The following is a 15,623-nucleotide window of genomic DNA, read 5'->3' on the forward strand; positions in this document are numbered from 1 at the left end:
TGCACTCATACCTACTGGAGTTAATATAAATGCATGAAGCAGCATGTAGTGAACCTAGTATTTCTAATTCATCAGGCTTGTCACTAAAAGGCAGTTTATCATCCCATAAGTCATATTCCTCAAGGCAAGAGGTAATATTGTTCTTACAATGTTGCCTTGTTTGTGGGGTGACTAGGCTGTTGTACTCTGTTTCTTTCAATGGTACTCCAATAAGACAAGTATGAAAAGGAGATTCTGGCTGGGCTAAGGACACACAAAAGTCCGTTCTATTCAGTTTTTGAGCTAGTGAGATCCACATATTCTTTCGGGGAAACCAAGACTTAATGTTGGGATGTTTTACGGTAATAGTGCTGGCGACGGTTAGCAATCCTAGCAAACTCATGACAACGATATTCCCATTGGTTGGGAGGAATTTGCCACGCAGTAGGAATGTGTATATCATGGCTACAGCGAGTATCTAATATACCTGAACATCGATTTGCCAATATCCTTTTTGCAAAATGTTGTACTTGCTAAGCTAACTCCCTAAGTTGTAAATCTTCTCTATTTTCTATTCTAGCAAGGCTGTTTCTGGTGTTATCTCCTGTTATCAATGCCTGCTGCGGCGATTCTCTATTCCAATCAAAACTACAATTGCGACACCGAAGTCCCCTACTAAAGTTTGTTTGATAAACCCACCACTGTTTGTTACAGCTACCACAATAAATTTTTACCCAAGCAAAATGATCTCTAGCAAAACATGAAATACAATCATTCCGATAAGGCCACAAAAACTTATCCCGCAATGCTGGGATGAGATCCTCAGTCACTTCTTCAACACTGTCAAACAAAAATTTTATATTAAGTTCCTTTTCAACTTCCTTCAGCAGAGGTGTTAGTTTTCTCTGTAGGCGATAGGCTCTCCTTCGCTCCGGACTGTCCATCAGTTATGGCTGGTCGTGTCCATCTGGCTGGAACCCACAAGGTACCTGTTGGTGTGGAAACACACACGTAACCTCTACCCCAGTATACCACTTCAGCTGGACCCTGCCATAGTCCTGATTTTGGGTCACGATATCTGATCCACATTCTTTTCTCAAATCTATCTTTTGTTTCTTGTGTAATGTAATGTCTGACTGCTGGAGGTGTATTTTCTTCACCAAAGACACACAAATGGTTCAATACATACAGAACTTTCATCAGTCTCTCATGTGGATCTGTAACATCCTTGTGTTTTGCTAAATACTTCTTTAATGTTTGATTAGCTCTTTCTACTATAGCTTGACCAGTAGGAGAATTTGCTATTCCTGTTACATGTTTAATCTGCTATGTTGTGCAAAACTTAGCCATCTTTTGACTACTGTAGGCTGGCCCATTGTCTGTCTTTATTTCTGTTGGCAAGCCCATTACAGCAAAATAACTTGTAAGGTGCCTAACTACATGTAAAGCCTTTTCTCCTGTCTGTGCAGTTGCCCAAATATATTTACTATAAGTATCTACGGTAACATGTACATATTTCAGTCTTCCAAATTCTGGTACGTGGGTAACATCCATTTGCCAAACAGCATTTGCTTCTAACCCCCAAGGGTTAACCCCACAGCCTAAACCAAGGCCCCCATTATGATGACTGCAGATGGGGCATGCTCTAACGATAGCTCGGGCTTCCTGCAACCCTAACTTGAAAGTTCGAGCTAAACCTCTTGCATTTTGATGATATTGTGCATGAGACTGACGTGCTCTGGTGATAGGTTGCCCATCTGTAAGAGCCATCACCAGCCTGTCAGGACTTGCATTACCCTCTCCCAGACCTGTATTCCATTTATGGCTTCTGATGTGTATGATGCAGTACGCTGCTATTCTTTCTCCAATGGCTTTCTTGAGTTGTATAAGCAACAAATATAGTCGTTTATTTTGAACCTCCCTAATAACAGCATCCTCGATGCGCTGTGCTACACCTGCAACATAATAGGAATCAGTAACTACATTCAGTAGGCCTGGAAATTTGCTCAAAGCCCATACTACAGCTAAAAGTTCTAAAGTCTGTAGACTGTCTGCGACATCTGCTTCAAGGATTTCATGTTTCCATTGTTGTCCTTCTTTCCAAGTGACTGCTGCTTTACGGGACTTCTTCCCTTCATCTGTAAAAACTGTAATAGCATTTGCTAGCGGAGTGTCTGATCGCAAAGGTTTTACTATCCAGTTCCATTCTGACAGCTAATTCAACTGATGGGGAATTAATGGTCCAGTTTCTACTTTTGCTCCTGCATTTAATAAGGCTTTCTGTAATTCAGACGAACTTGCTAAATACCAGTCCAAATCTTCTCTTTTCACGGGCAAGTGAATGATTTGAGGTTCACTGCCAGTGACCTCCAGTATTCTTAAGCGTCCTTTTTTCAGTAGCGCTGCAATTTGCTTGATTTTTGAGCTGATGGTTCTTTTTGCCTGCAATGGAGGTGACAGCCACTCTAGAACCCGTATCTCCTCTGTTTTCTTTATCATTTGAGTTAATGCACCAAGCAAATGTTCGGAGGTACTCCAAACAGTTAAATTGATAGGCTGATCTGGAACACGACGCATTACAAATCTAGTATCAACACACTGAATGATTTCTTGTAAGGCGATTGTTTGCTGCTGAGATATTGTAATTGGGGTACTAGGGTCTGTTCCCCGCAAAAGAGGTCGTAAAGGATCTAATAATGAGTTAGGCATACCAACAATAGGTTTCAGCCATTGTAGATCACCAAGCAACTTCTGAGCATCATGCAAAGTAGTAAGGTTGGCGTCAATTTGTAACTTCTGAGGCCTAATCACTTGCTCTGTAATTGTCCATCCTAAATACTTCCATGGTGCAGATATCTGAATTTTTTCTGATGCAACTTCAAGGGATGCTGATGCAAGTGTTGACTTAATTTCTTCTAATTGCTGATTTGAAAATGACTGTTCTTGGGCAAACAGAATATCATCTATGTAATGATAAATTATTGTCTTTGGCCATTTTGCCTGTAAAGGTTGCAAAGCAGCATCTACATATAGCTGACATAACGTAGGCGAGTTACGCATTCCTTGAGGTAATACTGTCCATTCAAAACGTTTGTCTGGTTCACCTCTATTTATGGCTGGCAAGGTAAATGCAAAACGTTTAGTATCATTTGGATGCAGGGCAATAGTGAAAAAACAGTCTTTCAAGTCAATTATTAGTAGTGGCCAATCTTGAGGTAGCATGGAAGGATTAGGTAGGCCAGGTTGTAATGCTCCCATGGCTTCCATCTGATCATTGACAGCTCTGAGATCATGTAACAGTCGATATTTGCCTGATTTCTTCTTAATTACAAAAATAGGAGTGTTCTACAGACTAGTAGACAGTTTCAAATGTCCCTGCTATTGTTCCTCTACTAATTCGTGGGCATGTTGCAAACTTTCCCTTTTTAAAGGCCACTGCTTAACCACTACTGGGGTATCTGTGACCCAGGTGAGTGGGATGGGAAAGGTCCAAGCAATGGCAATTAGCCGAAAGGGTGTTCATTAGACAAAACCACTCCTAATTGAGCCAGTATGTCTCTTCTAATCAAGCATTGAACAGCAGAGGGTAAGGCAACAATAGAAAAAACAGTAGACAATTGTTGACCATCAATGACTATAGTAACAAGTGGAGATTTTCGTGCCAGGGTAAAACCTTCAACTCCAGTTACCATATCTGTAGTCGCCTTCTGTGGCCAGTGTGCAGGCCAGTTGTCTGGGGATACTATGCTTGTATCCACTCCTGTATCAAGCAGTCCTGAAAGAGTGATTGATTGATTGTCATAAGTAATTTGAATTGTCTTTTTGGGTCTGGTGTTAAGATCCACAGATAGCATGACAATACCAGAAGATCCAAAACCTTTATCTCCTCGCTGTTGATTGTTTCTCGGGCTGATGCCTTTTGTCATCTGCGGCAGAGGAATTAATTGTGCAATTCGCTGCCCTTTCTTGATACTTAAAGGTGGAAATGGTGTATGTGCCATCACTTGTATTTCCCCATTGTAATCCGCATCAATGACTCCTGGTAATATAAAAAGTCCCATGATGGTTACTGACGAACGTCCTAGTACTAGTGCTCCATATTTTTGTCCATTTATTTTAAGTGGTCCTTTGATGCCAGTCGGAATTTTCTCAGGACAGGTGGTCATGAGAGTAACATTTATTGTTGCTTCCAGGTCGAGTCCCAAGCTCCCTGCGGTGGCTGGTTGTAAAGTCCCGGTCCCTGCGGTGGCTGTTTGTAAATTCCCGGTGCAGATGTTGCAGCAGCAATTTGTATCGGGGCGCGGCTGCTGGTCGCGCTCCTCAGTCCGTTTCCCGATCGCCGTCTACAAGCTGAGGTATTATGATTGCCGGATTGACATTTTTGACACCAAATTCCAGTGGCTCGGCAGTTCCTTCGCGTATGACCATCTTTTCCACATCGATAACATTTAAAAGATGAAAGCAGACTGTCATTAGTGGCAGCGGGTGCTATGGTGGACGCACGGAGTGGCGCAAGAGCAGCTAACACTTGATTCTGAGTGGATTATGCCTGTTTCTGCAGCCCTACTCCTAATTCCTTTATAGCATTCACTAAAAATGCCTGCTGTCCTGTAGGTTGTAGTGCCATGTGCTCTAATGCCTCTTCTATTGTCCAATTAGCCCCCAAGGTAGCTAATACTCTCTTTGTTTCTTCATTACTGTTTTGCAATGCGCATTGTTTTAACAAAGCTCCTTTCATGTACTCCGGTACTCCAGCCCTTTCTATTGCTGCCGCGGCTTTGTCAATAAAGCTCCCAAACTATTCCTCTCTGCCCTGTTTAATTCCCATGTACATTGGAACACCTGTACCATCCTTTACTCTGTCTATAGCCGTTCTCACTAACCTCATCGCTTCTCTCACCTTATCTGCTCCTATTGTCATTTGTGCATCAGTTCGGAGATATAACCCTAATCCCATCATCTCTTCTATGGTGATCCCATGTAGTGGATCCCCAGGTTGCCGCTGGACAGACACTGACTCTTGTACAGCTGCCTGCCAGTGCGCATTAAACAACAATTGCTGATGTTGAGTAAAGATTAATTTGACAATCCCTCGCATGTCATTAGGTATTAAAAGCATAGTATCAAAAATGTAGTCAATCATCTGCTTAGCTGGCTCACTTTTCGGGCCAAATTGTGCTACTGTTTGTCTCAATTGTGCCAGTAATTTCCAATCTAAAGGTGTATAGGTGCCTAACTGATGTGTTACTTGTCCATTTTGGTCCACTACCGGAGAGTAGGTAACAGGGAAAGCTAAATTACTACCACCAGCTGCCTCCACTAAAACATCATTCTCCACTCTCCAGTCCGTGCTTTGCAAGTTCTCTCCAAGCATCCCTCCTTTGTTTCGCTATTCCCCCCCACAAGTCACTTTGTGCCCCAGGGACAGGATTAGGCACAGGAGGTTGCCTGCTAATTGACTGCACATTAGAAGGAGATGAAGGGGACTCATTAAACGGTGGCTTAGGTAGCACTTGTATTCTACTCTCCGTTTCCTTTAAAGGAGGTGCAGACGGTTCTAAACTATTTTGAACTGCAGCTGCGACTGGGCTAGCGGCCAGTCCATGGGCAGGCAATACAATTGTAGATACATTAGGTGCTAATGGCTCATGCTCCTGACTATAAAGCATATTTGTTTTGGCAGCTGCGATTGCCTCTTCAGCCGCCCTTTTTTCTGCTAATTGCTGCAACAAAGCATTCTGTACAATGCACCACACTTTTCCTAATTTTTTAGCTGTTTTATCATCTTCTAACACTGCTTCCCATAAAATATCTCCTAACTTACGCCATTCACTAACTTGATGCACTGCATGCGGATTACTAAATACTCCCTTAATATATTCTCAATCTAATAACCCCGGTAACTCTTTTCTTAAATCTACCCCCTTAATTCCTCTTTTTTCAAGACTAGAAATAAATAAATCATATGCTGCTTGCCTGTCCATGATTAATAGTCAGCGCTGTTGCGGCACTCCAGGTCCGGCAGCACGTATGGCCCAACTCCACCTGTATGAACACTGGGGGTGCGTTCCTGCAGAAATTTCCTCACATGCACCACTCCGCGGCCGCAATGGAGCCCAACCCTACTTCTCCGGCCGATGGCACGTCCAGTCTACCCCGTTTCCGTCAGGGAGCGCACGTCGGGGTCACCATTTTGTCGGAGAAGGGAGAAGCAGACATCGATTGATCATCTGCAAACTCAGTTTATTTGGTATACATCAGCTGCTTAAATACAGTTCTTAATTAGTTCATACATATTGCAAAAGCCAAGCTCTTTATTGGTTTATTATTGCTGTATCATTCTTACATCAACAGGATTTTATGTATCTACTTCTACATTTTTGTGGGTATCGTGTAATGCAAAGTCCCTGCTTCTACGTGCCGTTACCAGTTTCATACCAGTTTCATCCAGGCTTCCTTATCTCAAGGGTACCCTGCTTTTGAAGCTGTCTTTGTTCTAACAGAAGACTGCCTTTGTTTTAGCAGAAGACTGCCTTTGTTCAAGTAAGCTGCTACTGCTTAGTCTGCAGGGTCTCTAATCTGCAGAGTCTGCAGCTCCAATAAATTGATCTTGCTATGTCCTTTTTCTGCTAACCATTCCTGAACCAAATCCTCGACACCAAACCAACTCAAGAAAATGGAAAATTGACAGATGACGACACTTGGTTGTCTCCCAGATCGCCATTGTATTACAACTATTCAGAATATGGTAAAAATTCGACTCAATCTGTGACACCGCCAAGAGGTGGTGCAGGAAAACTGCCCCCAGGAACCTTCCTCATTTGTGGGGACCGAGCCTGGTCAGCAGTCCCTCAAAATGCTAGGGGAGGCCCATGTTATATCGGTAGGTTGATGCTTTTTGCTCCCACCATACATCAGGTTCTCGAATTGCCTCAGAAGACTCAACGAGCCAAACGCAGTGTTCTCCAAATGGACCCTAATTGTAAAGATATAGTGTCATTGTGGGGGCGTGCCTCTGTAGTAGTAGCCTCACTTTTTGCCCCAGGGGTCGCCTCATCAAAAGCGCTCACACAATTGAGAACTCTAGCCTGCTAGACAGGAAAACAAATTAATATCACATCTAAATTGATAAGTGAGCTTGCTGCAGATGTAGACGATACCCGTCATGCGTTTCTACAAAACAGAGCTGCAATTTATTTCCTTCTTTTAGCACAAGGACATGGGTGCGAAGAATTTGAGGGCATGTTCTGCATGAATTTGTCTGACCATTCTCAATCGATTTATAAACAGTTACCGCAATTGAACGAACACATGAAAAAATTTATCGTAGTGGACACTCCATTTGATAACTGGCTCAATTCTTTAGGTTTTTCTGGCTAGGTCAAAGACTTAATTCGTTTTGGTATTGTACTTCTTTTTATCTTTATAGTTATTTTAATTGTTATACCGTGGTTTTTTTATACAGTGTGTGCAGAAATTAGTTCATTGCGCCTTCACTCCAGCCTGAGTAGCTCAAAAAGAAAAAGAGGGAATTGTTGCAGCATTTTTGAGAGAAAGAGGACATGAGTTATGAAATTTGAGCTACTCCAGTCTAGGCCTCAGATTGAGGCCTTGTGAGGCCTTCAAGCCTCTGACGCAGTTAGAAATTCAGAGCTTGTGACACAGATAGAAATAGTCTTAAGGTGTGATGGGGACCACTGGGTTGTCTGGGTGTGAATTAGTATAGGTTTTATAGTGTAAGGTGTAGGCCGTTTTAAGGAAAAGGTAAACAATGTTAGCCTACCAATCAGAGTGTCTTTGTTTTTGTAAACTATGTAGAAGCTTATATAAACTACCAACTTATCTTGAATAAAGGGAGAATGCTTGATTAACCACATTGGTTCAGACCTGTGTTTGTCTTGTCCAGCTTTCCGTGTTTCTGAGATTCCCTGGCTTTTGCACCACCTTCTCAGCTGATTGTGTTTGTGTCCTCCTTTCCCTCCCACCTCTCTTTACCTGCTCTGTTTCTCTCTCCGTCTCCCCTGACCCAGGGGACCTCCAAAAACCCTCCCCCAATTTAATTTCCTCAGGGACCACCAAAGATCCTTCCCTGATTTAATTGAATTTTCCTCTAATTTAATTGCCCCCTTTGCCCCCAATGACCCACCCCTGATTTTTTAATTATTTTATTTCCCAATTATTATTTTATTTCTTAGTTCAGGAGCTGAAGTTATGGAGGCCTGCAGTGAAATGTCTCTGTAGGATTTTGCTCCACTTGGCTTTCAGCCCCATCTTGAGAGCTTTGCCTTCGAGGGCAAAGGGAATGTCTTTTCCTGGCTGGGAGCTGAAATTCCAGACCTCTGGAATGTGTGCAGGGCCATATAGACTGGGATCAACCAGAGATTGGGATCGAATATGCACTGAGATCCTGTGGTCTAGGATCAGCTAAGGATTGGGATAAATTAGGGACTGGGGCCCTACAGACTGGAATGAACTGAACTGGGATCAAATACGGGCAAGGATCAAATATGGACTGGGATCCTATGGACTGGTATCAACAAGGGACTCGGATAAAATAGGGACTGGGATCCTACAGACTGGGATCAAATTGGGACTGAGATCATATGGACTTGGATCAGCTGGAGACTTGGGTCAACTACGGACTGTGTTCAAACAGAGACTGGATTCAGATGTGGATTGGGATCCTATGGACTGGGATCAAATATAGGCTGGGATAAAATTGGGACTAGGGTCAGATATGGACTGGGATCATATGGCCTGGGATCATATGTGTTGGGGAAGATCAAATAGGAAAGCCTTATAAATATGACTGCCTGGCAAAAGGTTTAGAAAATTCCAGAGACTGAGATGGTAACAAGTTGTGACATACCAAACCGTAGTTACTGCACAAGTAGAACACAATAGCACAGCCAGGATGAAGACAATCCCCCCTTCTGGTTGAACAATGCCCTTACCTACAGGTAGGTCCAAGGGTCAAATGGACTGTTGGATCTCACCCCAATGTATGGTTCATCCCACACCTGTAACCCTCCCCTGAAGCATCAGGAGTCTGTGACCCCATTGGCCTGAGTCTTGTTCCAGCCCACCTTGAAGCCCCTGACAAGGAGTCCCTGAGGAGCCAGACGCTCTCTTGGAACTTCCCTTCTCTTGGAACTGCCCCTCTCCTGGAACATCCTCTTGGGATCCTCTCTTATCTCCCTCTACCCCTTGCCTCTCCCTTCCCCCACGCCCTCGGGCCTGCCACGGGTCAGGTCTGGTGACTCCAAGCAGGGCCTTTCACCCTCTCTAATAAACCAGATATTCTAAGGGCAGCCTCCAGAGATCTCTCGTCTCCATCCACCCAAAGCGTCCTGGAGTCCAGCGTCCTCACAGTATGGACTGGGATCAACTAGGGACTGGGATCAAATATAGTCTGGGATACACTAGGGACTGGGATCAAATATGGACTGGGATCAAATATAGTCTGGGATAAAAGAGGGACTGGGATCAAATATGGACTGGGATCAAATACGGACTGGGATCAAATATAGTCTGGGATAAAATAGGGACTGGGATCAAATATGGACTGGGATCAAAGAGGGACTGGGATAAACGAGAGATTGGGATCAAATATGGACTGGGATCAACTAAAGATTGGGATCCTACAGATTGAGATCCTAGAGACTGGGATAAACTGGACTGGAATCAAATAGGGACTGGGATCAACTAGAGATAGGGATCAAATATGGAACTGGGATCAAATAGTGTTGTGTTGCGGTCCCCTTTCACCGTGACACCACCGAGCGTGGGCGTGCTGGGCGGCGGGGGGAGAGAACGGGTGGCCGGTCCCCCTGTAGATGCCCTGCAGTCCCAGTTATCTGCGCGGGGACAGATGGAGGCGGCACAGGACTTGGGGTGAACAGGTTCGGTTTATTTCACGTGCCCCAAGACGCCTTGGGGGGGGCGAGCAGATGTTTTATACAAGAACTTATGGGGAGGGGTATAGGAACAGCAACCAATAGGGGAATAACAGGGGAGGAGTTTGGGGTAGGACTAACATACTAAACAGTCTGTGAAAGGGGGCAGGGAAAGAAGCGGGGGGAGGGGAGATTCACATCTTAGAGAGAAGGGGGTTAGGAGTGAGATGGGGGGATGTGTGTACAGAGACTGAAAGAATAAAGAACACACTCCCACATCTCCCTCTTTTTCTTTTTACAAAAGAAAGGAGAATTCTGACGTTTAAACAAATTAATACTGCATATAAACAATATAAACTTCATATGTAAAATACAACAAAATCATATAGTAACATTACAAATTATTAAACAGAAATAAATTGAAAAACATCAGAAAAGTACAAAGTAATTATAATTACAATAAAACAAATTAATATACAAAGCATATAAAATTGACATAAACAAATTCTGAATTCGGGGTAAAACATTCAGCAGAATTCACAGCTTGAGCTGATTCAAAACTTGGGCTGTTGCAACGCTGGAGATGTATAGCAGAGTTGAAGCAGCGAGCGGTGACATGGCTTGTCTGATTTTATTCTTTATTTCCGGAGTGGGCATAATACCGTGGGTATAAACTAAATGGGATGATCTTTCTTTCTATAAAATATAACTCAACAAGTAGATTATTAAATAAAAGGGAACATTGGGTAGGGTGCATTAAGGAATGGGATAGGGGAATCAGACAATCACTTGATTAGTGACTGTCATGATTGATAAGGGGAATCGGTAAGGATTGGACCAGGGTGCCGCCATCTTAGGGGGAAGACAAAATGGCGGGTTTCCGGTCTGGGGTTTCCGCCCCACCCTCCCTCAAAGGAGACCCCCCCCACCCGAGAAGGGGAGTGATCTTCTAAGAAGGGGGGTCCCCTGATGGGAGGTCCTCGATAGCGATCCTTCCCACCAGAGGAAGGGCCAGAAGAAGGATTAGGGAACATCCAACCCCGCCTCCCCCCCACAGGGCCTAGCCTCGCGGCAATTTTGATTGTCGGGGCCCTTGGGGAGAGGGTGGGGCTGGTGGGAAACCAGGGGCGGAAAAGAAGGATCATGGTGGGAAAACAGGTTCCAAGTGGCGTGGCCAGCGCCGTCTTGTAAGGGGGTGCCAGGTGCACTGTCCCCCCCCCCCAGAGGCGCGGCCAACACCATCCCCAAGGGAAGGCAGCAGTACCCGGCAGGGCGCCTGGGGCGGCTTGGCCACAGCCATCCCCAAGGGAAGACAGGGAAAAGTTTAGGAAAATCCGAGGGCAAGGGGTTCTGGGGAGCTTCACAGAAGCAAAAGGGGAATTTACAGGAGAGGAGCCCGATGCAGCTGGATGTCGACACAATGTGTGGGTGTACAGGGCTTCTTTTACCAACTCTCCTATAGTTAACATGCCGCCTTTCAAACATTTGTCCCGTTTGTGTCTTTTCTACCCCCTCCGTCCAGCCCAGATTGGGGAGGAAAGGATAGAGAAGACGACTTTTCGAGGGGAAGAAAAAGCAATCAAATATGGGTCCTCGTAAAAGACTAGGTGAGGGGTGCCTGGGACCTCCTTCCCCCAGAAACGAAAAACCCACTCGCCCGCCGGGCGCATGCAAGAATACAGCTCCCGTCTGAGCACGAGCGAGGGTTAAAACACAAAAAGAAAAAACTGGGAAACCCAGCCACCCGGCGGGATGAACCCCACCCTGTTTTAGCCGCCCTTACCCTCTGGGGCCCGGGTGGAGATGGCTTGATTCTTCTCCTCGACTTGGTGGAAAAGTTGCGCCGAACTGGGGACGTTCCTTCTCGGTTTGGCTCTTCCAGAGGCTTAGGTGTTCCCGGGACTTGCAGGCAAATCCAGCCGATCTCGGCTGCACCAAAACTCATCCCTGAAGCCTTGGGCTCGGCCACTATCGGCCTCTGGTGGTTTCGTTCCGTGCTGTCCCCTGACGAGCCGTTCTCCTGGCTCCCTTGAGCTGCTGCCAAACCGCCCTCTTTGTCCTGGGGTAGGTCTACCCCCCCTTCAAAGCCCCTGCAGCACGTCTGCCCCAGTGCAGGACGTCTGATCTCGGCGGGGGTGGGGTAGAGCACGCGGAGGCGAGAACGAAGAAGGGTCCTGGAGCCGAATTCTTTTCGCTCGGCGCTTGGCTCCTCTTAGCGTCTGGCAAAGCTTCTACGACCGCAGATGTTCCTCTTCCCTCCTTCTTCTTCCGTGAGGCGGGCACCCCCATGAATTTGCCCGTTTGTTTTACAAGACGAAGGAGGGAACCATCCTCTTGCTCCCATTTGTTGCGTTGCGGTCCCCTTTCACCGCGACACCCCGAGCGCGGGCGTGCTGGGCGGCGGGGGGAGAGAACGGGCGGCCGGTCCCCCTGTAAATGCTCTGCAGTCCCAGTTATCGGCGCGGGGACAGATGGAGGCGGCACGGGACTTGGGGTGAACAGGTTCGGTTTATTTCGTGTGCCCCAAGACGCCTTGGGGGGGGTGAGCAGATGTTTTATATAAGAACTTATGGGGAGGGGTATAGGAACAGCAACCAATAGGGGAATAACAGGGGAGGAGTTTGGGGTAGGACTAACATACTAAACAGTCTGTGAAAGGGGGCAGGGAAAGAAGCGGGGGGAGGGGAGATTCACATCTTGGAGAGAAGGGGGTTAGGAGTGAGATGGGGGGGGGTGTGTACAGACACTGAAAGAATAAAGAACACACTCCCGCACCCTGGGTTTGAATTTTTGGGTCGATTTGTGGCGATTTTTGGTTTCCATTGATAAAAATCTATCCGGGGGCGGGGCCAAAGCTCATTGGGGGGGGCTTCAGGAGGGGGCAGGGCCAGAACCCGGAGCTGGAACTGGGAGGGGCGGGGCCTGAGGGGGAGGGGCCCTCAATGGGCGTGTCCAGCAGCAAGGGGCGGGCCTGAAACACAGGGCAGGGTCTAAAGAGGGCGTGGTCAGTGTCTGGGGGTTCGTCCTGCCGCTCCCACCCCCCCAAATTCCCCCGGACCCTCCCTCACTGCCCCTCCCCCACCCATGGGACACACCCCAAAGCCTCCCCAGCCCCTCCCCCCTCAGTCCCCCCGAGCTGTTTTCACCTGGGAACCCCCAAATCTTTCGGAATTCTCACCGGGGACCCCCTAAAGCTCCCCTGCACCCCACCAAAATCTCCTCAGGACCCCACAAACCTCAACTGGGACCCCCAAACCTCACCTGGAACCCCCCAAACTCTCACCTGAGACCCCCAAACTTCTCCTAGGACCCCCAGACCTCACCTGGGCAGCTGGGAACCCCCAAATCCTTGGGAATTCTCACTTGGGACCCCCCAAACTTCACCTGGGACCCTCCAAACCTCACCTGGGACCCCCCAAAGCTCACCTAGGACCCCCCCAAAATCTCTTCAGGATCCCCCAAAAGCAGCCAAAGGTGGGGCGGGGCCGGGGCGATGACGTCACCTCTTCCTGTTTCCCTTCACGGCCGCGCCGCTTTTCCGCGTGTCCCCAGCTGTCCCCGGCCGTGTCCCCTCCCTGGAGTGTCCCCAGCGGCCAACGAGCCCCGCGGGGTGCAACAATCCCGGCAGGGGGGGCGGGAGGGGACAGGGGGAACACGGGGGGGGCAAAGGGGTGGAGGGGACAGGGCGGGACAGTGGGAGATGCGGGGGTGACAAAAGGGACAGAGGGGACAGCAGAGCCCTCCGGGGGGGGACAAACAGGACCACAGGAGGGCACAGGGGCCACTGTAGGAGGCCAAAAGTGCCACCAGGCCCCTGACACCTCCTGTGTCCCCTCCCAAACTGTCCCCCACCAGCTGCTGGAGGCGATAGGGACCATGGTGGCCACACTGGGCAAGCTGGTGGCCACCCTGAGAGAACTGATGGCCACCGTGGCCAGGCTGCACAGGGACGTGCTGCTGGCCGTGTCCCCAGAGTTCCTGCGGGTGGCTGTGGGGACCTTGATCTTTCACCTCCAGGACGCCCTGCGCCACTACAATGTCCCCTCCCTGGGCCACCGCCCTGTCCCCTCCCTAGGCTGGCCAACCGCGGGGACACCCCAGGGACCACCTGGGCCTGTGTGAGAGCCCTGGCCAGCGCCAGGCGTGTGCTGGACAGGCTCATGGACAGCTGGGCCCGGCTGGCCAAGGCGGCCACCGAGCTCCGCGACGCCTGCAGGGATGCGGCCACCGGGAGGGGACAGCGGCTGGAGCTGTACCTGGGGCTGCTGGGGGACTTGGTGGCCGCGTGTGACGAAGCCACCGCGTTCCCCCGGGAGCTGCAGCGCTGGCTCAGGGACATCGAGGCTGCCCTGGAGGATACAATGGAGGTGTCCCCTGATTTCCGTGTGGCCTTGGTGGCCACAGCGGCAGAGGCTGAGCAGCTGTGGGAGGCCAGTGCTCGCCTGGCCACGCGTCACCTGCTGGGGACACTTGGGGACATCAACACCCTCTGCTTCTGTCCCTCTCCTGGCCACGGTGGCTGTGCAGTGGCCGAGTGGTGCCAAAAAGACATGGAGGACATCCCGAGGCTGCTGTGCACAGAGCAACATCACCACTGGGCCGTCATCAGGCCAGTGTCACCTCTGCAGAGACTCGGGGACATTCTGAGGGAACTTTGGGAGCACCTGGGGACACTTTGGGAAGGCGTGTGGTGGTGCCGGTGGGGGTGGGGGGTGAACGAGCCTCCCCTCAGTGCCTTGCAGGAGACCCGGCTGTGATTTGGGGGCCGGGAAGGTCCCCAGGCAGCCCCCACTGCTGAGCACTGACCGTGCCCCGGGGGGTGCTGGGACCCCCCAAAAACCACACCCGCACCCCCTTCAGTGCCCCCAAACCCCCCTCGAGCACTGACCCCCCCTCACCGGGCACTGGGATGAGTGGAGACCCCCTCTCAGTTTTCTGGGGGTCGAGATGACCCCGAGATTGTGAAAAGTCCTTTTCTCCCAGCCCGCACGGGCAGAGAAGGAGTCGAGATGCGGAGCTTTGCTTCTCAGGGCCGTTTATTGTCCCTTTTCTCTAACAGCTTTGTCCGCTCTGCTGAGCTCTGTCTAGCAGGTCGGTCTGTGGCAGTCTCCCTGCCCTCAGGGCGCTCTTTGCCTTCTACACTAAAAACTACCTGTACTGTGTTTACAATAACGTGCCAATATCTATCATTTCTGTTGGACAGTGTGTCTCTACCTTCAACCAACAGAAAAGTGTCACCATCACAGCAAGACATGGAGGGCAAAAAGAAGGAGAAGAAGGTCAGGACACACCCAGATCCCTCCACCTTGTCCCATTGAACCCCGTATTTTAAAATATTAAAATTCTACTTTTCCACCCTGTGTTAATTCACCTACCACGCTACTCAAACCCTTATGCCTTGTAATTCCCCATACAAAGTTGGCAATTTTCTCCAGGGGCTACAACCAAAGCCACCGGTGTTCTTGACACCATGCCAAGGTCTCCGAGGCCCCTGCCAGGGTCTCGAGCCATCCAGGGCAGCCAGAGGGATGTCCTGGATTCTGACACCCCCCAATTACCGAGCAGTGGGAGCCCCCCGGGCACTGCCCCCCCCTCACCAAGCACTGGGATAGGGATCAGACCCCCCTCGAACCCTGGGAACCCCACAAGCACCAGGACCCCCCAGGCAGCGCCACCCCTGTGCACCGGGACAGGGACCGGACCCCCCTTGTGCACCGACCCCGCCGAGCACTGGGCCCGGACCCCCTT

General features: G+C 49.0%; 2 protein-coding genes and 1 long non-coding RNA gene across 3 annotated transcripts in view; 2 read left to right on the forward strand and 1 right to left on the reverse strand.

Annotated features, from left to right (window-relative positions):
- LOC100226816 (uncharacterized) overlaps positions 1–15,623 on the reverse strand; it is a 1,189,242-nt gene that overhangs the window by 938,335 nt on the left and 235,284 nt on the right. The gene's annotated exons all lie outside the window — the stretch shown is intronic.
- LOC121469068 (uncharacterized) overlaps positions 1–15,623 on the forward strand; it is a 662,903-nt gene that overhangs the window by 478,763 nt on the left and 168,517 nt on the right. The window lies entirely within an intron of this gene.
- LOC140680932 (uncharacterized) lies at positions 6,174–6,599 on the forward strand. Its single transcript, XR_012052274.1, has 2 exons — positions 6,174–6,229; positions 6,334–6,599. It is a non-coding gene; the product is annotated as an uncharacterized lncRNA (long non-coding RNA).

Source organism: Taeniopygia guttata, chromosome 30 (assembly GCF_048771995.1).
Source record: "Taeniopygia guttata chromosome 30, bTaeGut7.mat, whole genome shotgun sequence".
Classification (NCBI taxonomy): domain Eukaryota; kingdom Metazoa; phylum Chordata; class Aves; order Passeriformes; family Estrildidae; genus Taeniopygia; species Taeniopygia guttata.